This window comes from Mauremys reevesii, linkage group 6, assembly GCF_016161935.1.
Source record: "Mauremys reevesii isolate NIE-2019 linkage group 6, ASM1616193v1, whole genome shotgun sequence".
NCBI lineage: Eukaryota > Metazoa > Chordata > Testudines > Geoemydidae > Mauremys > Mauremys reevesii.
The window spans coordinates 103310277-103337276 of record NC_052628.1 but is presented as its reverse complement, the minus strand read 5'-3'; positions in this window follow the sequence as shown (position 1 = coordinate 103337276).

The following is a 27000-nucleotide window of genomic DNA, read 5'->3' as shown; positions in this document are numbered from 1 at the left end:
ACTGGATGAGGCTCTAGTACCATAATCATTATCTTTGGTACCAGATGATTTTAATGCCTATCAACAGCTCATGAAAAGAATGTCTACCTCCCTGGGGATAAAATAGAGCTTGTGGAGGAAAAGCCTCACAAACTCAGGCATTTTACTTCAGCTACTTCATGGAAAGTTTCTCTCCCTATAAATGAGGCCTGTTGGCCTCCCAACACTGGCAAAGTGCACCAAGCCCAAATAATAAGTTCCTTCACAGAGATATAAATAGTTTTATCAATAGCACCCCGACACCAAGCTCCCTGACAGTGGTGGCAGTAAATAAAAGATACCACAAAGGTGAAGCAAAAGCAACTCCTGAACACAAATATGTAAAAACTTTGGACTTTTAGACAAAGATTTATTCAACTGCAGGTTTGTGATTATGCATAGAAAATCATCAAGCTCTTTTGGTCTGATATTATTATTCCAATTAGGAGGAGTTAGCCAAATTCATCAACAAGCTGCCAGAAGACTCCAAGGGTGAATTCCAGCCTTTCCTGGTGGGAGTTCAGCTGGTTGCAAGATCCACACTGAAGGCTTCCCTGGATGTAGCATATTCAGCTGCCAGAGTCATGGCAATTGCAGTAACTGCTCATTGTGACTCCAGCCATCAGATTCCTGTAGAATTACAACAGACGATAGAAGATCTGCCCTTTGAGCGTTCTGCCTTCTTTTCCTCACAGATGGTAGTTTCGCCCTCAGTTCCCACCGAGGCAGCAATATTACATACCTAGACAGGCAGCTCAATACAGGCGGAAGCACAAGCAGCAAAAGAGAGGGCACCAGCCACCCACTTCCACCTCTTCCATCAGACAGCCACAGATGTTGAAGCAGCCTGTTTGTCTCCTCCATCAAGGTCAGCGTACTAAGCATCTCACTGAGAATCTACCCCACTTTGGGATCAGATTGTCACATTTATTAACTTCATGGCAGCCCAACACCTGCATGGCAGCCCATCCAGGGTGGAATCAGGATATACTCTGCAGTTTCTGTCTTATCTCTCTTCTTACCTATCCCTCTTCAGGGATTCATTTCAGAAGTCTGTATGCAGGGATGAAGTGCAGACTCTGTTATTTGGGTGCCACAAAAGGTGCTCCCTCAGTACCAGGGAAGAGGGTTCTATTCCCACTACTTCCTAAAGAGAGAGGGGGGTCTCAGTCCCATTTTAGACCTTCAGAAATACATCAGGAAGCTGTGGTTCCATATGGTTTCCCTTACAATCATTATCCCTGGGAGTTTGCTATGTTGCCTTCAACATGAGGGATGTGTATTTTCACTTGATGATCTCCCCTGGCCAAAGGAAACTTCTAAGTTTAGTAGTATGAAAAAATTACTTCAAGTTCACAGTTCTTCAGCCTGTCAACCTACCAAGGTTTTTCACCACATGCATGGCAGTGGTAGCAGCATACCTCCACCAATGGGATGTCAAGGTATATCCATACCTGGATGAGTGATTGGTGTTGGGTTGCTCTTTCAGAAGGTAGAAAGAATTAGCCATTGAATTTATTATCAAGCTTAGGCCTGGAACTGAACAAAGAAAAAAAACTGATCCTCACACCCTCCAGAGAATAGAATTTATCAGGGCAGTCCTGGATGCAATCCTAGCCAGGGCTTTTAAGCCACTTTCAAGGTGATTAGCTTGGTGAGATCTCTATGTATCCTTCTAGGACCATCCCTAAACCAAAGTGAGGAACTGCCTCAGTCTCCTGGGGCATATGGAGGCATGCACTTACGTGACATCTGCGCACATGCCAGATTACATCTCTGTAACCCTCTAACATGGCTCAAGTCACCCTCAGGTATATCACCTGAGCAGACTAGTATGTATTCCAGACAAGATCTTATCACTGGATTTCTGAATGAACCAAGACAACTTTTGCAAGGGAGTCCTTCCTACCCATCTCTCCCCTCCAGGACTTAAGTGACAGACACTTCAGCCACACAGTGGGGAATGCATCTGGGAGATAAGCAAGCTCAAGGCTTGTGGTCCACTCAGCTGTCTGTCCGGACTTTTAGAACTTTTTAGAATGATGGGCAATTGCCAAAGCATGTCATCAGTTCCTGCCTCATACAGGGCAGGATTATCCACATACTTACCACCACCACCACCACAGTTGTATTCTATGTCAACAAAGAGGGGATGCCAGATCAGAAAGCCTTTGCCAGTCAAAAAATGTAATTTCTGCCTTCAAAATTCCCTGACTCTCATAGCATCAGATCTTCTGAGAGTTTAGAATGGCTTGGAGGACTGACTGGGCAAACTGTTAAGCTTGGATGACTAGTACTCTCTCAGCACAACCATTCTAACATCAATATTTCAAACTGGAGTCCCATCAGAGGACTTACTTGCAATCTGTCAGAACAAGAAATGCTCCCTTTTCTATTTGAAGCTCCTAGTCCATCTCCAACATGTTTTTCTTCTCCTAAGATATGGGCCTGCTCTATGCCCACCCTCAGGTAAGACTGATTCCCAAGGTCATTTTCAAGCTGAAGTAAAAGCAAGACAAAGTGATACTCCTCACACCAGCCTGGATAAGGCAGCTGTGGTTCTTGGACTTGCACAAACTGTCAGTCAGGGACCCCTGGCCTCTGCTTTTAGTCAAGTACCTGATATCCCAGAATTACAGGAAGGTGTTATATCCAAACTCTTAATCACTTTGCCTCATGGCTTGGTTCTCAGAAGAAGCACACTGTTCAGAAGCAGTCTGGGAAGTCCTCCTTAATAGTTAGTATGACACCACCCACAAGGGCTACTCACCTTAGAATGTGGAAGTGTTTCTCTATCTGGTCCACTAGACATGGTGTGCCTCCTATGCAATCTATGGTTCAAAAGGTTTTGGACTATTTTTTACATTTAAAAGAGTCAGGTTGGTGGTCAGCTCCATCAGAGTGCATCTAGCTGCAATTTCAGTGTTTCACCCCTGTATTATAGGACTGTATTCATTAACCCTATGGCCACCAGGCTCCTTAAAGGCCTAGAAAGCTTGTTCCCACCTATCAGACACCCTACTCCACAGTGGAATTTAGTGTTATCAGCCCTCCCCTTTTGAATGGTTAGCCTCCTGTTCATTGTTACACCCCTCAGTAAAGGTAATGTAATAGCCATCACCTCAGGGAGAAGAGCTGAGGAACTATACACTCTGGTGATGGATCTTCCATACATCCTCACCCCAAGTTTTTCTCCAAAGTAGTATTGGATTTCCGTCTCAACCAATGTATGTATATACCTTTCTTCTTTCCAAAACCACATGCTTCTAAAGATGAATACAGTCACTACACTTTGAATGTTTGCTGAGCACTACCTTTTTTATCTCTACCCAGCTGTTTGTCTCCTACAGGAAAATGATGAAAGGACATCCTGTTACAGCACAACTGACTGTCCAAGTGGCTTACGAGCTATATTATCATGTGCTACAAGATCCAAGACATCTTGAAAAGTTCTCTGAGCATTCAGCAAGAATACACTCAGCCTCAATGGCATTGGTGTGAAACATCTAGAACAGCAACATCATCTTCAGTCCACATTTTTGCTAGACATTATGTGATTACTACTGCATCAAGGGAAGATGCAAATGTAAGGAAAGCAGTTCTGCAGTCCCTCGTCCGATCACACTCCTAGCACCACGGCCACTGGAAACTGTTTGAGAGTCACCTAGCGTAATGGACATGGGCAATCACACAAAGAAAAAGAAATGGTTACTCATCTTCTCATAACTATTGTTTGAGATGTGTTGCATATGTCCATTAAATAACCCCAGTCCATCAGAGTCTATCATCTAGGAATAAGTACAAAGGAACCCCTGTGAATACTACTAGGGAAAACTCTCCAGCACTGTAATGGACATATACACACACTTCAAAAAACAACAATCATGAGAAGGTGGGTAACCATTTTTTATTACATAGGAGATTTTAAATAGCTCTGTTTTCACAAGTAAACATATTTAAGTCAATGCGCTTTTAGCTTTTTTAAGTAACACCGTTTTCTGGTTATGCTTCCTTGAATAAGTTTGGTAATTTCATCTACATATGAGAAGTGTTTTTGATATTCGTTGCATAGGTCTGACGTTAGGTCTGCCATATAGATCTTCAGTTCTTAAAGCAGGGGATGTGTCATATGCAGTATCTTGCATAACACTAAGCATATTGTTACCATGTAGTGAATAATAATTTGTGTATACTGCTTGAGTATCATGCTTATGCAATATAAACATCTTTAAAATATCAACCATCATATTTCATCTGAGAAGATTTGCTATGAGCATAGTGAGTCAGATACAAATAAAGCATAACCTGAAGCTCAGATTTAAGTCTATTTTTAAGTCTAACAATAACAACTCACTTAAAAGATAGCGATAGAGAGAGAGAGATATTTTCCTGGTTTTATTTGGGACTGGAAACAAGGACGCCAATCCAATAAGAAATTTAGAGTCATAGTGGTGTATTTTCTGGCTATCTAAAATAAGGTATTGCTGGAAATATCATGAGAGAGACAGGTCTCCTGAGATTTCCAGTTTTGCTTCCATTTTATTTTTATTTATTTATGTCAGTGTATCTCAGAGAATTTCACTTGCAAGGGCAATCCCTAGCTGCATCTATAGGGCAGCTTTATGACCCCTTTGAAAAATAAGAGTTAACATAGGTCAGGAGCTGTCCTGCATCTTGTAGTAAAGGTTCTCTGGGTGGTAAGTCTAGTTTTCAAAGATCACCGTTTGTGCTGGCTTTATATTTCACAGTCAAATTATAAACGCATGAAAACTGAGTATTGTAATAGAAACATAGATGTAGGACTGAATTTTGGTGTCTCTCTTACACTTATGGAGTTGCGCCTGATTTACACTGTATTGTATCTAAATGAGTACTACCGCTCCCCCAACCGTGTTTGTCTCTCTATAAAGCAAGTGACAGGATCATCTTGCGTACTGTTCTTTCTGCTTGTTAATAAAGTTAATTCAAGATTGTTTCTGTGTGTGTGTGCACACATGCGTGCGTGTACTCCTCACAATGTAGCATCTCCCCAAGAATGCCTGAAGTTGCCACATATACAGTGTGTAAGTGAAATCAGAATCAGGTCCAAAGTGTTAACCATGGTTATGTGAAAAATGCCACTATATTAAGATCTGTTTCATTTATTTGCTCCACGTGGTTATCTTTTTATTATCTAGCCATGGCAAAAACACATACTATATTAGACTATTTATCCAATCAAGACAAGATTGAAGTGAATTATTCATGTTTTCTTAATATATATTATGGAGCATTGGTTGGGAAATATATTCCCTGTCGGCTAAAAAGAGAGAGACATGTTATGAAGACAACATCAAGCTCTGCTCTTCAGACGTACTGATTTCTTTAGCTCTATCTTTTGTGATACTACACCTTGAAATTGTCCTTGTCTATAAGAAAATGTACAGTACACACTGAGATTATAGCTAGGTAGCTTGAGCCCACGGAAGATCAAAGGTTCAGAAAAAAAAACAGACCTGTCATTGAGTCTTTGCGTATTTCTAAAACCAAATCCAAACTGAACCTTTTGAAATGTTTGGCAAACTTCCACCAGCCTCCTCCTCAATTATATTTTATTTTTGGCTGTCTTCTCACATTAAGAATATTCTTGCTTCTGGCAGGAGTGACCCATTCTCAGAACTTTCGAAATGCCTATCCTCAAGAGTCTTTAACGCAGATTTTGCACACTAATTTGGATAAATTTTGGATACACAAATTCAGGGCCAGAATTATAAATAAAACAAAAAAATAAAGAGGCTCAAGACCTGTGTACAAAAATGTATACACATTTGGACAGCTCTTATTGTGATTCCATGAACAAGCCTGGTATTTGCACCTGCAAATATCTAAATGCCTGTTTTTCATGTTGAATTGCAGTGAGCATATAATTTTAGACATAACAATACACATAATTTTGTGTACACATGTAACCTGGGTCAAGGGCACTTAAAATATTACTCTGATTTATTCCATTGGCAGTGTTGGGCCTAACTGCTGTAGGATTTAAAGTTTAGATATAGATATCAAGAAGGCAGAATGCCATTAGTTAGCCTCTTCTGAGATATAAAGTGACCCAGAGCTAAAAGTGACATTGGGATGATTTTTGTATTTCTCATTGTAATATTAGCATACAAGACCCTCAAATAGTATGTTACATTGGGAATGGTGCAGTGCTCATTTACACCAGTGGAGGATCTGGCCCATTTAGTGTAACTTGCTTATAATGAGCTTTGGCAGTGAATCACCATTTAGAGTTAAGTAAAATAAAAATTCCATATTATTTCATTGTTTTGCAATAGGCCAGTTGCTATTCCACTTACAGTGAATCTAAATAGGTTGTTCATAAACTTCAGTAAAAGAGTGCTCCCCTGTATAAGAATGTAGGTATGAACAATGTATTGCCTCTTTCTTATCCTAATTGTACTTCTGTTCCTTCTACTTTCCCCCTACCTCTTCCATGCAGTTCCTTTCGTGGTTTAGTTCATTTTCTTTTCTTATCACCCCCTATGATTCTCTTTTCTACTGTTGTCACCATTCCAACATCTCTCCTTTTCCTGGTTTCTACACGCTGCAAAATAGAGACTGAGGGATTAAAAGGCATCAGAAAAGACTGCCCTACCTTTTGTAGCACTCTTGCTGGCTTACCGGTTAATTGAGGCAATTGTTCAAGACCAATAAAATGAAACCCAAATATAAAAAAGATTTTCTTTAAAAACCCAACTGTTGAAAGGAAATATAATAGGGTGATTAACACATACACATGCACACACACACCCATTAACGGAGAATAGCTAGTCATTCTCTGGTGACTAATTAGAGGGACAAATATATAAGCCGGTATTTTTTCTCTGATTTATTTCTCTTTACAATGATTATCTCAGTTCTGACTTCCACTAAGCAGAATCTCTGTATTGATGCCACCAGTAACATTGAAGATGAGCTACAAAGATATGCTCATGGGAGCGCAATTCAGGTATGAGAAATCAATTTTTATCAGCCTAAGATGCATTTGACTTCTCCCAGTCTCTGATGCAGTAAAAGGGCAAGCGGATGCCTCAGCCAAGTGTCAACAAAGCTGATGGACCATCATCTATCAAGTAGCCACTCTTTGGCAAGAAAGAGGGGCAGAGACAAAGAGATCTGCCTCTTGTGGTGTTTAGATGTTGCTTGTAATTATTAGAACTGGGAGCACTGGCTGTTGAGAGTCTGAAAGGACAGGAAACAGGAAGGACGGGGGAGGAGTTGAGGAGGCAGAGTGAGAGTTACAGAGGGTGCAGGAGCAGCTTGGTAAAGAGGTTTCCACTTTAAAAATAAAGTCCTGATGAAGTCTGTTAGTACCTTGCCTGGTTGATACAACACCTCTCAACAAAGAAACAACATGTGTTTGCTTTTCAAGAGAGACCGAAACTATAAACAGGAGGGGCAAACACTCCAAGAGACCTCCATCCTCTATCCTCCATCCATCTCACTTTTTGCACCTGAGAAGACAAAAGCAGATGCTGTTGGACTCTGTGGGAGGGGTCCTGACCTGAAGAGCTTGGTCAGTAATGCTGGTGGAAGCATGTGGTGAAAAACGTTGGTTTAAATCTAATATAGTTTGTTAAATTAGGCACTAGAAAGCATTTTATCTTTATTTTTCTTGTAATCATTTCTGACTCTATGCCTCATTGCTGGAACTTATTTAAAATCTCTCTCCTTGTAGTTTAAAAAATTGTTTTATTGTTTTATTTAATCCAGTGTCTTTAAGTTGAAATGTCTAGGTAATTCCAAATGTCTAGGTAATTTAAGGGGGAAGTTGTTGTGTATTATTTCCTTAAAAGAATAAGGGACTTAATATATTGAATTGTCCAGGAGAGGGCTGGGCAGTACAGGACATATATTTCTGGGGAAAATCTGGGACTGGGAGTGTGCTGTGGTCATATTGGAAAGATGGAGGCAAAATGATCAGATGCGGGGAGAAAGTACAGGAGGTGCAGATAAGTGTGAGAAATGTTGGGAACTTATTTCAATCCTTCGAACTTTTGTTTGGCAATATTTGGTGCAATGTCCAGGTCTTGAGCTGAGTCAGACCTACACTCAGTATAGCTTAAGAGGGGGAGATGCAAACGACGCCTTTAAACCATCTTTGCAAGTCTTTGATCCAGAGGCCAGCTGGGAACTGGGCCAGACCCAGGACTGCTCTGACTCACATGTGACTGCTCATGGCACCAAGGGGCTATTCTGGAAGCCAGAGGTTGCCAGTGTATAGAGATATCCTGACCATGCCAATGTTCTCAAAGACATGCACGTAATATTGAGGACAATCTAGCCCTGCACCCATGAATAGGGAATCTGCCACTTGCCAGTTGTGCTGACTTTAAGGCTGCTTTGCATTTAAGCTCAATGGATCTGAGGATTGGGCTCAATAATTTCTGGTACATCAAACATCTGACACTCACCCCACTTTTCTAGAGTCCCAGGTGAATCCCCACCAAATTGTCTCCCCAGTATAAGAGCCCAAGTATTCAGGCTCTGCACATTAGAGATATCCCCTGGTGCTATGAAAAAGGAGTTATTCTCCCTCTACTAGGGAATGATAATGGAGCTGCTTTGTGGTTGCTGCACCAGTCTCAGGACTGAAGTAGTGTCTGTGCTTTTGCATCATGTCCAGGGCAAATGGAACAGAAAATAATTTCACAGAGTGGTAGATCCATTGGCTTTGCCCTATCACTTTTCAGGAACCTTCTTACCATGTTACCAAATCCCTGCCATACAGCATAGAGCAGGTCTTTGTAGAGTTCCCTAAGTTCAGGTACTTCTATTGCATTTAATTCTTGTGTGCAGTATCCTTCTCCTGTCCTCCTCTTCACTACTCCATATACACCTATGCTAGCAACAGAGACATTCTAGTCATATATATTTGCAATGACTTTTGGTTTTATCTGGCAACATACAGTACAGTAGAAACAGCCAGGAGGGAAACAGTAAGCACACTGGATATTAGTTTTAAACACTTAGGATAATTCTCAAGTATTGAAAGTACGTTCTGTGTTTTATGAGAAAGAGAATCCTAAGTAACTAAACTGGCACTGGGGACCTCTCAAAGCATTTCCAGATCATTAACTTACAAAGCAGCAGCCAGGAAGAAATAAACTGTAAGTTTATTACACGTTTTTTTTCACCTCTTTCTGTTAATCTGTTCACCAGTGATGTAGTTTTTACTAGACAAATCATATAATGTCATCAATCTGAATAAATTAGGAAATATAGTGGAAACACCATGTGAGATACTAGTATCTAAAGGAGACAAGAATCAGCCCTGTGTTCTTTGAAACTGTCTCAAAGTCAGAATTTATTATATTAGTAATTATTATATGAAAATAGTAATTAGGTAAAGATATTAGATAGTAGTTAGTGAAAATGACTTTGGATTGTTTTTTTTAATAATTTCATTTAAAAAATTATTCACTTCCTGTTGGACAATTTTATGCCGCTGATACTTTGGTTTGATTTCAACTGTTGTTTAAAGTATGCAAACTTTTACATAAGCATTGCAAAATGACATACAGTATTGCATAAAATTGTAATAAAATAGCTTCCCTATTGCAAAAAGGCATTAAAAACAAGGCTCAACTAAGTTTTTCCACTATTTAGTGATGGTGGATCCTCCAGGGTGTCAGAGTGTGCATTAGATGAGCATCCTTCTGGATGAATTTATGGAGGTTCCCACCAAGCCCAGTAGCTCTGTCAGAATTGGTTATAAAATGTGGCTTGCTCTCAGCACAATATTTTGATGAAAAGAAAAACAAATCCGTTTAGCTGAAGATTTTCAGGAGAAAATTTTGACTTTTCATTGAAAAAGCAAAAACCTGAACACCAAGAAATGTTCAGTTTTTAGCAATCAAAAACTGATGATTTTTTTTAAAATATCTGAAAACTGCCAAAACACAATATATTTTTGGCTGAACACTGAAAAAAAATTAGTTTGGGGTTTTCAGTTTTCTGATCAACAATCACATTTTTTGAGGAAAACCAGCAATTTTCCCTCCAAAAATGTTTGGAGGGAAAATTTTTCCATTATTCCTGTCCTCTGTCTCTTTCTCATAGAGAAATTATACCAGCCCCTCCAGTGTAAGAAACTTTACCATTCCTACCTGATCTTATCTTCTCAGAAGCAAACACTGATGGCCTGCTATTTTCTCAATTATCTTTGACAAGAAGCCATCAGATAGATGCTCTGCTGTTCAAATTGTGAAATGGCTTCCCTGAGGAAGGGGTAATAATTAGCAAACTTTTCCCCCACACCCAGGGCCTCCGGGGGGGAGAGCCAGTACAAATTACCAGGGCCCGGCGCCCAGCTTCCCTGGCTTCGTCGGCCCTGTTTAGCCGGTCCGCCCTTGCTGGGGGGCCCGAAGAAATTTTTTCACCGAGGCCCGAACCCGCTCTTGATGGCGCTGCCCACACCTGCAGTAGGGAGTAGCATACAACCTTTGTAAGTAGATGGTGGTGAATTCCAGGAGCTTAAGGCTCTGCAAAAACATCAGACACCAAGACAGCTCCTGAAATTGGTGTAAATTGATATCAATGGCGATACGATTTATTCTGGCTCAGGGTCTGGCTAACTCACTTTTTCTGACTGGCACTAGAACAGCAGACAAAACGCACTCCCAATAAGAAAGTGAATCAAACTAGAGCTGGTCGAAATTTTTCAAATGGAAAGATTTTTCATTGTAAAATAGCTTTTTCCCCCTCAAAGACAATGAAATAAATCATGAAAAACTTAAGTTTTCAGAAATTATTCATTTTTTCCCAAGATTTTTCATGGCATGTTTTATCAATATTTGTATTGAGAACTTTATCAAAATGTTTCTGGTAAATGAAAAAAAAATCAATAACCATTTCAGTAACGTTTCAGGTAATATTTTTTATTTAAAAATTGCAAAAAAAAATTCAAAAAGGTTCACGAAAAATGGGTCCCTTTTGAACCTGGAGGTCAGGGGAGATGACAAAAAATACTTTGACATTTCTACATTTTTTCATTATTATCCCCCACCCCCAGTATCTCTAGCCAAAACAGTTTCTGCTGAGTGCTGATCCTCCAAAGTACATAGTAGAGGTTTAGAAAATTTGAAGAATTAACATGGCTTTCACCCCTGTTTGAAATACGAAGTTAAGAAGGAACTGTTAAGAAGGAACTGCCACACAACCTTAGTGGAAATCTAATTGTGTCGGGGGAAGGGTCATGATAAACTTTGGATAAAAATTTTGCAAAATCATGCACAAAGCACAGCATGTTTGTGGCTGTTCCACTAATGTGAAAATAGATAAATATTAAGTGTTTTTAATTGTGCATTGAATATTATGTGCAGCTGCAATAGTTATACAGCTAATTGCTGACATTTTCCACGAAATCATCAGCTATAATATGTTGATCCCATCTCCACATGCTTCTTCTCATTCAAATGACTAGTAAACTGAGAAGGGGCCACATGAGCTGCCACCAGGTTCATCACAAAGCAGTGACAAATAGTAATGTATATAACAAGGCAGGCTGTAAATTAGAAGCTGCAGCCAGGTCAAGAGCATTTTCATTATTCGTAAGTATCTGTATTACTGCCTAACATTGCATTATCTCTTGTGCTTATTGAACAACTGAGAATTGACACATTATATTAAGGATGAAGGATAGTAAAAAACAAAAACAAAAACAAAAGCATTGTAAGATATGGAAAATGGGGATCTCTACAAGAGCCTGTTCCCTGCTGCTGCATGGTAGCAGGATCACATCACATAGGGGCTTTCGAGAAAATTTGACATGAAGAGCGCGTGAGCCTGGGTGAACCCTACATGGCAGATTGGGTTAGAGAAATCTATGGGTGTCTTTAACATCTGACACTGTAAATATTGGGGTCATTAATAACCAGAATGAGATATAGTTTTTTGCATATGCTTTGCACATTTCTGCAAAATATATAAGCTCAAGCTTGTTAAAATATCGAGTATTTTTCCCTTAGTTTTTTGTATAAAACTCAGGATTAGTTCATTCCCCTATCTGTTACCATAGCATACTGAGTTCCTTTCAATCCTGTTTTACAACCTTCATCTCTAGCCAAGAAACCTGCAAGCAAGAAATACTCAAAGCCCCAAAGAACCCAAAATCCTAGTGGGAAGCTCTAGTCCATTCTCATTGTGATGATCAGAAGAGACCTGGCCACAGCCAAAGCACTGACAAGGGCAATTAACAGAGGAGAGTTCTTGGCAAGGTTCACTGACTTCTCTGCATCCTGCCTGTTCTTTGGCAGCTCTTAATCCATATGTTCACCATGCTCCAGGCTGCAGGTATTGTTTCTGCTACTAAGGGAAATGCTGCAGCAGCTTGGAATTTAACTTTTCCCTTACTGGTGATTGTTTATATAATGCTCTCCAAAGTCATGGGATTTTATAAGGAATTTGCTCTTGGGCACAACCAAATTATCAGTATTCTGGGTTTGTGTGTTAAAGATGCTGTATATACTGTATTTTTTTCCTCTATGATGGTCAGAAATAGTCTTCCTGATACTGAAATTGGAAACCATGGAAGCATTTGAATTAGTACAGTATGAACGAGTACAATATCAATTACAAAAGAAAAGTTCATTTATTTAAGCAAAACTCTATTCCTCTCACTCCATGTTTCCTATTTTAATAATTTTTTTGGTTTGGATTATTTTTAGGTCCTGATCTAGCATAGCACTTAAACACATGCACTATTGTAGGCACATGAACAGTTCCATTGACTTCATTGACTGTGTTGGTACAATGTATTTCTTTTTGTTATTTTTAATGTAAGCCCCAAAATTTAAAGTGCAGGGGAGGTCACCTTAAAGTGTAATCCCCGTGAGGTAAATTTATCATAGGACTGTAACATGGACAATGCAGATCTATGAACACACTTTTCAGTGACTTCAACTATACATTTACATGATCTGTTCTGGGGAAATGTTAAAAAAAGCAGAACACTCTATTTTTCTATTCCAGTAATGACTGAACCTGAACAGGTTCACAAAGTGGACTTGGCTAGAATAAATAGTTTGGAGGCTTATACAAAGCTTATTGGGACTATCCAGACATCTTAGATCTGCAAAAATTGATTGGAAATTTAATGAGAAAAATTCTCTCCTGAGGTTTCTGGCACATCCTACTTCCAGAAAGACCAGAAATACTGTGAAAACAGGTTTGGGGTTTTTTTTTGGTTTTTATTTGAGTGTAGAGAAGCTATAGGGACACTCTGCCACCTCATTGACCTGAAGAGCCTAAGGCCACAGTTTAATAGGGAATTTGGGTATAAAGATCCATGTCAGTCTCTAAGAAATTAGTCCCAAAGGAAGACTATCTTCTTGGGGTCCAGAAAGCAGACAGGTAAAACCACCTTCACCCTGCTACTTACCAGGTTGTGAAGACAATGCAGTGTAATTGGGCCAGACAGTCCAAAGAGGAGGTCTGAAATAGCTATTGCAGAAAGCAAGGTGAGGAGATTGGGAGAAAGATGTGGCCAACTGACTAATACAAATGACAGGTATAGAGGGGAGAAGAGAGAGAGACACACACACACACAAAGATTGTAGGTGGACTCGGTTGAACAGGGACATCTCATTTTCTCTGGTGAAATAGAGATCAGCCAAGGAAAAGGTGCTGAGTGGCAAACTGCCCTTCAGGGGAAGTGCAGATCTGAACTGGGAGCACAAAGGAAGCAGTCCAGCATCATCCTTTAGAGACCAAGGGGAATACAGAAAAAGGAGTCTCATTAGCAGCTGTTTTGGTACATCTAGTTCTAGTTAACTTGAAAGCAAAGGCTGTTATGTTGTTGTATCAACCAGGCAGGGTATTAACAAACTTCAACAGGACTTTATTTTTAAAGTGGAAAACTCTTTACCAAACTGCAGCTGCACCCTCTGTAACTCTCAGTCTGCCGCCTCAACTAATAATAATCACAAGCAACATCTAAACACCACATATGTGCAAAAGAAAAACCATGAGAAATCAGTTAACCAAAGGTTTCAAACATTATCAAAGGTTGTTTTGGGTTCTGTTTTAAAAAAAAATGTAGGTAATGCTTTTGGAGGGAAGTGAGGTGTTATTTTTCTGAAATAACTTATCCACCCATAAATAATTCCTTTTTCTATTTAGGAAGAACATTTATTACCATATTAGCATAGCCATTCCAACTTCAGTTGTGATGCAATAGTATGAAAAACAGTAGTGTTCTGAAAATAAACTGGAAAGGTTTCAAATCTATCCTGCACTCTTTAGAGAAATTATAGGGTTACATTCTGTGCTCAGATGCACTACGCAAATCCAGAGCTGACTGCAGCTCAGTCACTTTGGTCTTACTCCATTGGAGAGAAGGCCGCAGAATTTGGTCCATGATTTCTCTTCATTCTATAAACAAAAATAAATGTATGGGTCTGAATCTCACTTACCCTAAGGCCACTTTACACTGCTCTAGCAGAGTTGAGACTTCAGTATCAATGAGAATCCAGCCCTATATCACTAAATCACAGCAAGATGTTTAGTGTAGACGCAGTGCAGCAGTCAGTCTGCAACGAGTTACGCAGGGTTTAAGACATGTTACTCTAATTAAAGTTAGTGGGGGTGGCAAGGCTAGAACAGTATTTTGACAATGGAAACGGGTAGTATGAGATATTTTCTTACTAAACTAACCTGGAGACAGAAAGAAAATTTAAGCAGACATGTCAGTAAAAAAAAAAAAAAACATTGGTGGGACAAAAATGAGAACACATTCATCTCATCAGTCATCCCACTTGCTTTAACTTATCTTTTGTCCTTCATTGAATATAATACAACTGTCCAGATTTAAAAAAAAAAGAGGAAGAAGAAAAGTGAGCAAGACACACAATGTACAATAATTGGCACAAACTGCCCCACAACAATTAACCCTTTGGGGGTTTCTTCATTATGAAATACACATAAAAATAAAATCAACTCAGTGTTTCTGTCCAGTAGCTGTATGGGCATCTGTCCTTATTTATTAAAAGGTACTGAAGTTATAATGCAAGAATGAACAAGGCACGTTTTTTTAAAGTCAAAGTAATTTTAGTTTTTCCTAAGGAAAATATGTCAATTGTCATGCCATACACATCCCCCCAGGATCCCAGACATCTCATCCGTACCCAGAGCATTTCATAGTTATTTCAAGGAATTTATGCCCAGAAAATTGCTCCTTGTGAGAGAAAAATATGGATTTTTTTCAAGCTTAGTAAGTGCTGGTTATTTGTGAATAGTTCCTGGGTATGAATTATCACTTAAAATTAATGACCCAAGACTGTTGCGGTATTATGCTGTGAGACTGACACCTACCATTACTGGAGGAATTATATTCTTTTTTTAAGACCTGTTAATTTAACTTATGTAAATTAATTGGCTGAAGCTTGAGAAAAGATTGGAAAATGCTATCATTTGGACTCCTTTATTAGCAGAAAGTCAGGTGTTGAAATACTTTTAAAACTGTTAATTCTGTTCTTTGCTTCTGTAGCGTGGGCAGAGTCTCACTTGCTAATTGTATAAAGTGCATAATAAAATACTGAAGAACAAAGTTAAAGAAAAGAATTAAATACTTTCCATTGGCAAGTCTTTAACTGTAAGCTTCTGTCCATGTGCCAATATGGAGACTGCTTCTTAAAGAACTATAGCTTCTGCAGCATTTGCTCAGTCTGGACAATTATGGTGACAGAAATACCAATGCATGATTTTCTTTCCAAAAACAGGGCTTTCCAGGTGCAATTTCACTGGATCACAGATACCTCTTTCTCTGCACTCAAAGGATTATGAAAAAGATTGTAATAGTATTAACTGAAAGGCCAGTGCTTAACTTGTGCCATGGCTTGCCAGGGCTGAGCCCCAGCACCTTGAGGCTTGGCAGTTCATAGCCCCGGCTCCTCTGGGCTTACTGCATCAGTTACGAAGGTAAAACAACACGAGCCTCAGCACCTAATTGCTTGAGCCCAGCACCTCGTTCATTACAAATTAAGCACCGTGAAGGGTGGTCTCTGGAAGAACAGGAATCTCTGTGGGATTTACGCAAAAGAAGTGAATATTTGAAAAGTTGAATTATGGCACTTCCTACAAAGTGAGAACTTCAGCTCTGGCCACTGTATAGTTAATAGTTAAGTCAAGGGGTTGTGTCCCTTCACTGTTGTTTTTTCAATTTCCCCAATGCCAAGAGTTTATTTACATTAACGATGCAACTGTATGAAGAGCGTACTGTCAAGATACCACATAATGAATTATTGATTTTTTTTACCCATGATATTAATATTTTATATAATAAACAACGAATGAATTTTTAAAATCACATTTATTTTTCACTACTTTTGCCCTTTGAGTTCTGCTAGCCATTCAATTTTCACAGTGAAACCTGCCTGACTACAAATCAGTTTCATTTCATTGTTCTCATGAGCCAACACAGCCAGATCGCTAATACTGTTTGAACTTGCACCATGTATATTGACATTAAAAACCTGTTTCCACTGAAATTAAAACAAAATCCTAAAACTCTTAGTCTTCAATATTCAGATTTGATTTTATAACCTACTTTGCTCTGTCTCTAAGGATGCAAAATAAGATGAGTGGGTGAATAACAAATAAGTGGAACACACAAAATCTGTGGGTTTCTGGTTCTAGTAATAACCAGGGATGTAATGTACTGTTATGGGCAGCACACAGCAGGCATGTGCAGCTTGATTCACTCTAAAGGAAGAACTGCCTTTTATAAGAGCTAAAAATCACTCCTGTACATAGGGGCCAGAACAAGGCATATTCACCAATTAACACACATATTGTGATGGATTTTTCCAATAGTCTCATTGATGACCTAACTCTGCTCCCATTGAAGTAACAGGGAGGTTTAATGGAAATTCCCATTGACTCAGTGGGAGTAAAGGCAATCCAACACTGAACACTTTTGAAAATGTCACCCTCTGGCCACTCTGAGCAGGAAAGCCTTTCATTCAAAGTCAGGCAAACTAAAGGGTGTGCTGCTATGTAAACTAACATTTTAATATGCTAAACCCTACAAAAAGTCAAATAAACCACAAACACGGTCATACGAGGGATGACAAAGATGAATAAAACTGTAAGAAGAATCAGTTAAAGACTATTCAAAATTATTAGGAAGAAAATAGAAATAAACTAGATAGTATCCACAAATAAGAAAATAGTGAAGGGGGGGTTGGGGGGAAAGAGAAGAAAAGATCTGTTTCTCAGGACAAGTTACAGCACAACCAACAATAAAGGAGAGTATGAAAAATGCCTGAAAGGATCAATGCATTCACCATGTTTCATATATTCAAAGTCCAGATGGTACCATTGTGATCATTTAAGTCTGCCTTTTGTATAATATAGGCCATAGAATTTCCTCAAAATAATTCCTAGAGTATATCTTTTAGAAAAAAAAATCTTTATTAAAACTTGACAGTGATGGAGAAAACACTATGACTGTTAGTAAATTGCTCCAGTGATTAATTACCGTACCTTCACTGCTAAAAATGTAATCAAGTCACACCTTAACCGTCTCTTTGTTAAGATAAATAGATTGAACTCCTTGAGTCTATCACTACAAGGCATGCTATTTAATCCTTTAATCAGTCCTGTGGTTCCTCTCTGAAGCCTCTCCAATTTATTAACATCCTTCTTGAATTGTGGACACCAGAACTGGACACAGTATTCTAGCAGTGCTTGCACCAGTGCCAGTTATAGAGGTGAAATAACCTCTCCACTCCTATTTGAGATTCCCCTGTTTATGCATACCAGGATCACATTAGCACTTTTGGCCACAGCAATACACTGGTAGTTCACATTCAGCAGATGATCCACCACGATCCCCTCTTCTTCATTATTTACTACTCCCCCATTTTTATTTTATTTTATTTTGGTCATCTGCAGTTGATCAGTGATGGTTTCATATGTTTTCTTCAGGTCACTGATAAAAATGTTAAATAGCACAGAGACAAGAACTGATCCATGTGGGGGCCTACTGGAAACATACCTGCTTGTGACAATTTCTCATTTACAATTACATTTTGAGACCTATCAGTTAGCCAGTTTTTAATTTCTTTAAAGTGTGTCATGACTTCCATATCATTCTAGTTTTTTAATCAAAATGCTATGGTACTAAGTCAAACACTTTACATAAGTCAAAATATATTCCATCAACATTATTACATTTATCAACCAAATTTATAATCTCATTTAAAAAGTCATATTAATTTAACAGGATTTATTTTCCATAAACTCATGTTGATTTACATTAATTACATTATCCTTTTATTTTTTATTGATCATGTCCCATATTGGTTTGCTCAGGGTCGATGTCAGGTTAACAGGCCTATAATTCACTAGTGTCATCATATTTACCCCTTTAGAAAACTGGTACAACTTTAGCTTTCTTCCAGCCTTCTGGAATTTCCCCAGTGCTCCAAGACTTATTGAAAAATCAACATTAACAGTCCACTGAACTTCTCAGCCAGGTCTTTTAAAATTCTTGGATGCAAGTTATGTGGACCTGCTGATTTAAACATGTCTGATGATACTAGCTTTTCTTTAACATCCTCCAGAAACACTAGTGGTATAGAAAGAATGTTATCAACATATGTATTATTTGTTTTTTTCCCCCAAATCATAGAATATTAGGATTGGAAGGGACCTCAGGAGATCTTCTAGTCCAACCCCCTGCTCAAAGCAGGACCAATCCTCAGATTTTTACTCCCAGTTCCCCCCTCAAGGATTGAACTCACAACCCTAGGTTTAGCAGGCCAATACTCAAACCACTGATCTATCCCTCCACCCTAAATATAGAATAGAAATATTTATTGAACACTTCTACTTTTTCTGCATTATTATTGATAATTCTACCATTTCCTAATACCTGGCAAATAAGCAAGCTGAGTTTTAAAACAAAGCTAACTGTTCTCCACAAATATTTTGTCAGCCCTCTCCTAAGCATTTGGAAGCTGGCCATCCTAGGAAAATAAAATATTCAAGACCAAATGCTTCCATTGAATTTTCTGAATCAAATAGCAAAGTCATGGGATTAATTGAATGAGATCCCAATAGTTGTCTTCATTGGATAAATCATTGACAACAGAGTCTGTTTGTGTCCTATAGATTAATGCACAAGTGAAAGAAGGGAGCTTGCATAGCACAGGACACTTACATATGCCTCATTAAACCCTTTGATACTGATCCTTCACTACATCTGCTGTGATTTTTAAACCTATTACAATATTAGGAGACAGGCATAACTGGTACATTCAAGCAACATCAGGAGCAGGTGTTTTGACTTGGACATATATAGAAATTTTGGCAGCTGTTGAGCAGTTAATAAATAATAACACTTAGGTTCATAAAGCAATTACATTTGAAGTTCATTATTACATAGGGCTGGGTAGGAATAGACCTTGTATTGGTTTAGAAGATGAATCTCTACAGTGGAGCAGGGTAATCTGTTAATACCCAGTTAGAATACATGTGTAAGTGGTAGCACCCCCTAGCATCAGTGAGTGGCACTGCATGGGCCTTTGCCTCTAACAACCACTATTGACCACTCATTTGGTGCTGTTCTGGCCTGTCTCTGGGTTTTCCAAGCCACAGCTCTCCAGATAGGTGATTTCTTAAGTTCAGTCTCCTTTTGGCATAACAAAATTCTAGATGTAAATCCAAACAAATATCCAAATCATTAATTCTTCTGCCCCTCTTGGGCTACACTGAAGTTCTCTACTCTGCCCTTCCTCCTTGACTCTGCAGTGTTCTTTTATGCTGCTTCTTCTCAGCAGGTTTCCCCACTGCCTACTCTCCCTGGGGACTCCGGCAGCTTCCCTCAGGGATCTTCCTGCTTCTTACAGGCCTTATCTCAGAGCCTCCTATAGGAGCTTGACTTGCTCCCTGTGGTTTTCTCCAGCTTGCCTTCACCAAGCCCTTCCCAGAGAGAGGGGAGGGCTCTTGTTCCTCTCTCCAAGGTCTTCTCCTTCACTTAATTCTATTCCCTCTCTGTGAAGTTCTCGCTGACCCTTCCACAGCTGGGATCATTAATTGTAACTGAGTCTGTATAGTGATCAACTGGTCTTAACTGCTAGGTCACAGCCCAGGCTGGGGGTGAAAACACTTAAAGTGCCAGCCAGCCTATGACAACATTCATGTTTCACACAAGCAATTGCATGGTCTGGATGGAATATTTTGTAGGTAGGATCTACTCTGTTGGTATGTATGTACAGGTAATCTAAACATTGTAGTATTTATATTTTCATTTTTTTATCTATTCAATAAAATCCTACATTTAAATAAAACCTCAAAATGTGTATAGATCTTTTGACCTTCAAATAACTTTGCAAACATTTGCTAATGCTCACAACATCCTCTTAGGTAGGCAGCGTATCATATCTCCAGTTTACACATGGGTAAACTGAGGCAGGGAGGTTATTTGTCCAAAGCCACAGATTACGTTAGTGGTAAAACTGGGATTAAGATTTAGGATTTCCTTCTGCCTGCTTCTACACTAGGACCTCCAGACCTGAAGAGTGAAATGAAAAACATCAGCAGCACATTTTGAACTGGGACAAGATTAAACAGACAGGAATGGTTTGGGGATGAACATCACTGTCCAGTACTTTCAAATCAATGAGATTATTCATGCAGTAAATTTCTACACATTGTTGGCCTCATTCAAAGCCTCCTGAAATCAATGGGAGTCTTTCCAATGACAGCAATGAGTTTAAGATCAGGCTTTGAAAGATGGAAAATCAGGCCTCAAATGATTTTTCACTAAGTGCCACAAGTCCATGATGATGCACTACTTTCCAGACGTTCTTTGAAAGTCTTCATAGGTCCATCACTGGGTAAATGACAATTATAGGTTGGACTCTCTATACAGCAATTCCTCTAGTAAAACTTCTTGACTGCTAACCCTTGACCTGATCTTGGGAGTTTTATGGTTTTGGGTATAATTCCTTGGGTAAGCATGTTTAATGGAAGTTATGAAAGCTGTAACAGCAAGTAGAACACATATAATTGGGTTATTAGGCAGAAAGCTGGCAGACCCAAGAGATAACTCCAAGTCATGATTCTGCACTCTCATTCTGAAAAGACAAACGAGTAACCACTGCAGAATTTGCAAGATGAGGGCTTGGGGGAGTGGGGACAGGGCATTAGCAATCTCATTGCTATGCAGTAAATAGGCAGTTAAACCACATTTAGTATACGAATTATTAAAAACATGTGACACAATTAGCTTTAATAATTAGGGGCTTGGCTATGGCCACCCAAAAGCACATATATAGCTAGTAGGCAGGTATCAATCTTGTTATAGTCATGGAAATTGGCCAAATATGGCCAATAGGCTACACAGAAGTGGGGTATAAAGAGCTCACTTCAGTTCCCCATTATGGATTTTGTCAGTTCCCTGAGATGACATAAACTGAATGAGGGCTGATAGGCTCCACTTACTTTATGGAGACCATTGAAAACAGAGATAGAAGGAAAAGTGTACACAGTGCAAGAGTCTAAGTATGAACAATGCAGAAAACCATTTTACTGTACTGATCTTATACTTATGTATATTGATTTTTCTATTATTTCAGTTACATTTGTCTGTATTAACTAAAGCTAATGAAGTTTCTTTGTGCTTCACCAAATTTCATCTTCTTAATTCTAAGTGGCCACCTGAAAAAGAACCTGTTATCTGTGACAAGTGCACATTGAACCCCAGTAAATTATCTTATAATTGTTTAGGCTACAAACTTATCCAGAAAAGGTATCTTGATTATGTACACCTGAACTAAGACTCACATACCTTCCAACTGCTGACACCTGAGTAATAGTGGGTGTTGGCTACATGCTCAACTGCTTACGCTAGCTGTAAAAATCACAGCCATTGGGCCTGATGCGCAGAACCACAGTAAGTCAGTGATTAAAAAGCTAGCAACTCCAGAGTTCCTTACAAAAGGTCTTTTAGAAGGTCTTTGGCCCAGGGATTGAGGACAGTGAATCTTGTGAGACTTTTTTGCTGCATGGGGAGAAATCGTCTCAGAAATCATTCAGAAATCTGTTTATGCTCATATTTTAAAAGACAAATACAGAATTTTGGTCAGTCCTGATGAGTATTACCATTTTTACTCCATACAGTAACTATGCATAAAATTAAGTTGTCCCTTACTTACTCTACTACACTTCATAGAATCATAGAATATCAAGGTTGGAAGGGACCTCAGGAGGTCATCTAGTCCTACCCCCTGCTCAAAGCAGGACCAATTCCCAACTAAATCATCCCAGCCAGGGCTTTGGCAAGCCTGACCTTAAAAACCTCTAAGGAAGGAGATTCCACCACCTCCTTAGGTAACCCATTCCAGTGTTTCGCCACTCTCTGAGTGAAAAAGTTTTTCCTAATATCCAACCTAAACCTCCCGCACTGCAACTTGAGACCATTACTCCTTGTTCTGTCATTGGGTACCATTGAGAACAGTCTAGATTCATCCTCTTTGGAACCCCCTTTCAGGTAGTTCAAAGCAGCTATCAAATCCCCCCTCATTCTTCTCTTCTGCAGGCTAAACAATCCCAGTTCCCTCAGCCTCTCCTCATAAGTCATGTGCTCCAGCCCCCTAATCATTTTTGTTGCCCTCTGCTGGACTCTTTCCAATTTTTCCACATTCTTCTTCTAGTGTGGGGCCCAAAACCAGACACAGTACTCCAGATGAGGCCTCACCAATGTCGAATAGAGGGGAATGATCACATCCCTCGATCTTGCTGGCAAGTCACTACTTATACAGCCCAAAATGCCATTAGCCTTCTTGGCAACAAGGGCACACTGTTGACTCCTATCCAGCTTCTCGTCCACTGTAACCCCTAGGTCCTTTTCTGCAGAACTGCTTCCTAGCCATTTGGTCATTAGTCTGTAACAGTGAATTGGATTCTTCCATCCTAAGTGCACGACTCTGCACTTGTCCTTGTTAAACCTCAGCAGGTTTCTTTTGGCCCAGTCCTCTAGTTTGTCTAGGTCCCTCTGTATCCTATCCCTACCCTCCAGTGTATCTACCACTCCTCCAAGTTTAGTGTCATCTGCAAACTTGCTGAGAGTGCAGTCTACACCATCTTCCAGATCATTAATTATCATCTAGTACAACCCACTGCTCAAAGTAGGACCAATCCCCAACTAAATCCCTAAATGGCCCCCTCAAGGATTGAACTCACAACACTGGGTTTAACAGGCCAATACTCAAACCACTGAGCTATCCCTCCTCTCATCCAACCTGAAAAGTCCCAGTCTTATTAATCTCTGCTCATGTGGCAGCTGTTCCATACCCCTAGTCATTTTGTTATCCTTTTCTGAACCTTTTCCAAGTCCAATAAAACCTTTTTAGATGCGGCAACCACATCTGCACGCAATATTCAAGATGTGGACGTACCATAGATATTTTCTGTCTTATTATCTATCACTTTCTTGATGATTCCCAACATTCTGTTCGGTTTTTTGATTGCCGCTGCACATTGAGGGGATGATTTCACAGAACTATCCACAATGACTCCAAGATCTCTTTCTTGAGCGGTAACAGCTAAGTTAGACCCCATCGTTGTATATGTATAGTTAGAATTATGTTTTCCAATGTGCATTACTTTGCATTTATCAACATTAAATTTCATCTGCCATTTTGTTGCCCAGTCACCCAGTTTTTGAGATCCTTTTGTAGCTCTTCGCAGTCTGTCTGGGACTTAACTACCTTGAGTAGTTTTGTATCATCTACAAGTTTTGCCACCTCACTGTTTACCACTTTCCCCAGATCATTTATAATAATATGTTGAACAGGACCGGTCCCAGAACAGACCCCGGGGGGCACCACTATTTACATCTCTCCATCCATCAACTCTTCTGCTCCCTTATGCACATTACTACTCACGGCCGGTTGCTGAGGGACAAGCTCCCCCCGACCCTGGGCGCAGGCGAGGGGCTGGCAGAGCAGCTGGGCCTCCAGACCCATTCAGCTCTCAGCCTCCCCCAAGCCCGGGGGCTCAGACTCTCCCCCCATCCTCCCGCCAGGGCAGGGCTGGGACAGACCCCCCGGCCCTGCTCGCTCGTTCACCCAGTACCGTCATCTCGCCGGCCATTTCCCCAGCGCTCGCTCTCAGCTGCCGCCGCCGCATTTGTGGCTCTGACAAGGATTGCTCCCTTATCGCTATTTTATACCATATTATCTCTTCCTTAGTGGGACAGAATTTAATGATAGAGAATATTCATAAGTGTGCCAGTGTTCTGTAAAATTATGTGACACCCAAAGAGACAGAGTTCTTGTAATAGTGTTCCATCCTGCACCTGGCAAGCACTGGATTTAGGGTTAGCAGGCTCCGATGCAAAGACACAGAGAATTATACAATATATGCCTGAAAGAAACAATCTGCCACAAAATCCATAGAAAAGATCAAAGGTTCTGATTTTCAGTGAGGTCTTTAAATGGAAATATTGTCAACTATGTGTGACTGTAATTTCCGTATGAATCATCACATTCATACCACACAATATGTGAAGAAAAAAGGGTCCCTCCTATGCTATGACCAGGGCTGGCATCTCTGCATATCTATAACAAACCTCAGTCACAATATCCCAGCCACAGACTCTGGTGATCCCTTTCACCTGTTTATGAATTTGAATGCTCTCTGATACACCCCTCTACTCGCCCCCCCTCCCCACCCTACCCGGCCAAACCTACACACACACTTGGAAGGGCTTGAGAAAAAAGACAGCAGGCAGAGAAAACAAACATGAGAACTTAAGCTGTCAGGGAAGAAGGAAACAAGGCAGAGAACAACTAGAGCTGAGAATACAATTTGTAGCACCATGCCAGGGAGGGTCTCAGAATGTGGAGAGCCATATGGAACAGCATAGGTTTAAAGCCACCAATGTATGTGGGATTCTGCTGCATGAAGGTAATTAAGTCCTGGGCCATACCACAACAACAGAGTAAAGGCATTCAGACAACTGGATGACAGACAGCTCCTGACTCTCCTCTCATTTATCCCAGTGTATTACTATTGACTTCAATGAAGTTAATCCCAATTTATATTGATGAAAATGAGAGAAGAATGAGGCCTCTGGTTATCATTTCTTGAGGTGTTTGCAGCAGCAGAGATTGTAGAATGCATCAGCTTAACCTTGAGTAATACCTGCCAAAGAATCCGAATTAGACTTGACAGCAAGGCTTAGTATTATAAATCCCTTTCTTGCTGCCATTTTATAGAGCTTTTTTCTCTCCTCACTCCGCCTAGAGGTACTATATGTGCTCTGAAGTAGAAATCCACCTGCAGATTTTTGGTGAAGTCTGAAAATGGAAATGTTGGCAAATGTTTGAATGTAATTTCCATAAGATCCATCACATTCATGCCATACACTATGTCAGTGGTTCCCAAACTTGTTCCGCCGCTTGTGCAGGGAAAGCCCCTGGCGGGCTGGGCGGGTTTGTTTACCGGCCGTGTCCGCAGGTTCGGCCAATCGCTGCTCCCAGTGGCCGCGGTTCGCTGCTCCAGGCCAATGGGAGCTGCTGGAAGTAGCGCGGGCGGAGGGACGTACTGGCCACCGCTTCCAGCAGCTCCCATTGGCCTGGAGCAGTGAATCGTGGCCAGTGGGAGCTGCGATTGGCTGAACCTGCGAACACAGCAGGTACACAAACCGGCCCGGGCCACCAGGGGCTTTCCCTGCACAAGCGGCGGAACGAGTTTGGGAACCACTGCACTATGTAAATGATAAGAGATTTTCTCACTTGGCAGCACTCATTAATATCTAGACAACTGCACAATAGTAAAAAGCAATATTCCTGGCTATTTATGCACCCATACAAGTCTGCTGTCTTTTAAAATCCCACATATGCAGTAAGGTTTATTAACTAAATGTAAGGTGCAATATAGTGAAAACAACAAACTTCGCCACTCTCTGTCATTTCTCAGGAATCAGACCTTATGAGTAAAATCTACTTGTTTCTTGTCTTAAAGCAACTGGACCAAATTAATCCTTGACTTGACTCAACATTAACTTCAATAATGTTAGAGCAGGAATGAATCTTTCTCCTTTGTTCCAGTTTTACAATATTAACTGCCCTCAGCCATTTGCACAATGTCCAAGGTCAACAACGCATGGCTGACCTTCTGTGGGTCTCAATCTTAATAGGATTTATTTGTATCCTGAAGCTGGAGGAGTAGGTGCTAGATGCCTGATTCTCCACTGCCTTGTGCCTTGTTTAGTCCCTTAGTCCTTGTACTGTAGACCAGGCCTCAGTAAATGAACAAGGGGCTCAGTGCTAGAACCCCCTATATTAAGACTCCCTCAAGACTTACTTCAAAGAGTGCCTAGTTGGTATTTGCCAATCTTTCTTATGTTTAAATCTATTTTGTTGGTAAAACAATAAGAGATTAAAAGCCAGATTCTTAGATTCTCAGCACCCTGATTGGGTTTGAATTTTCAAATGAGCTCAATATCCAGGAGCTCCTAGAAAGAACAATTTACACCTTTGAAAATCTGGCAATTTATTTAGGTTGTTGGCTGTTGAGCTCTTTTTAATATATAGCACTGCAAGAATTTTACTGCCTTTAAAAAATAAACAAACACTAGATGTTCACAAAGTGTGTTAGTGGGAAAAATTAACATATCCAGTCAGCATCTCCCATACGATATTGCTTAGTTTGATTTTAAAAGTACCTTAATTCCAAAAAGTACCTTAATTCCAAAACAATGAAATTAAGTTCAGATTTGATGTTGTGGACTGCTTGTTTTACTTCATATGACTTTTAATTAAAATGGTCTTATAAAATATTGCTTCCCTTACATCAGGCATGCAACACTAAATTATACTTCTAATGAAATTGAAAAATGTAAGTGCTGGGTGATATTGGTAAATCTCTACAGCTATTTTTTTTTTTAGTTTAACAAAACTCTAATTGTTGGAATTTGAAAACATT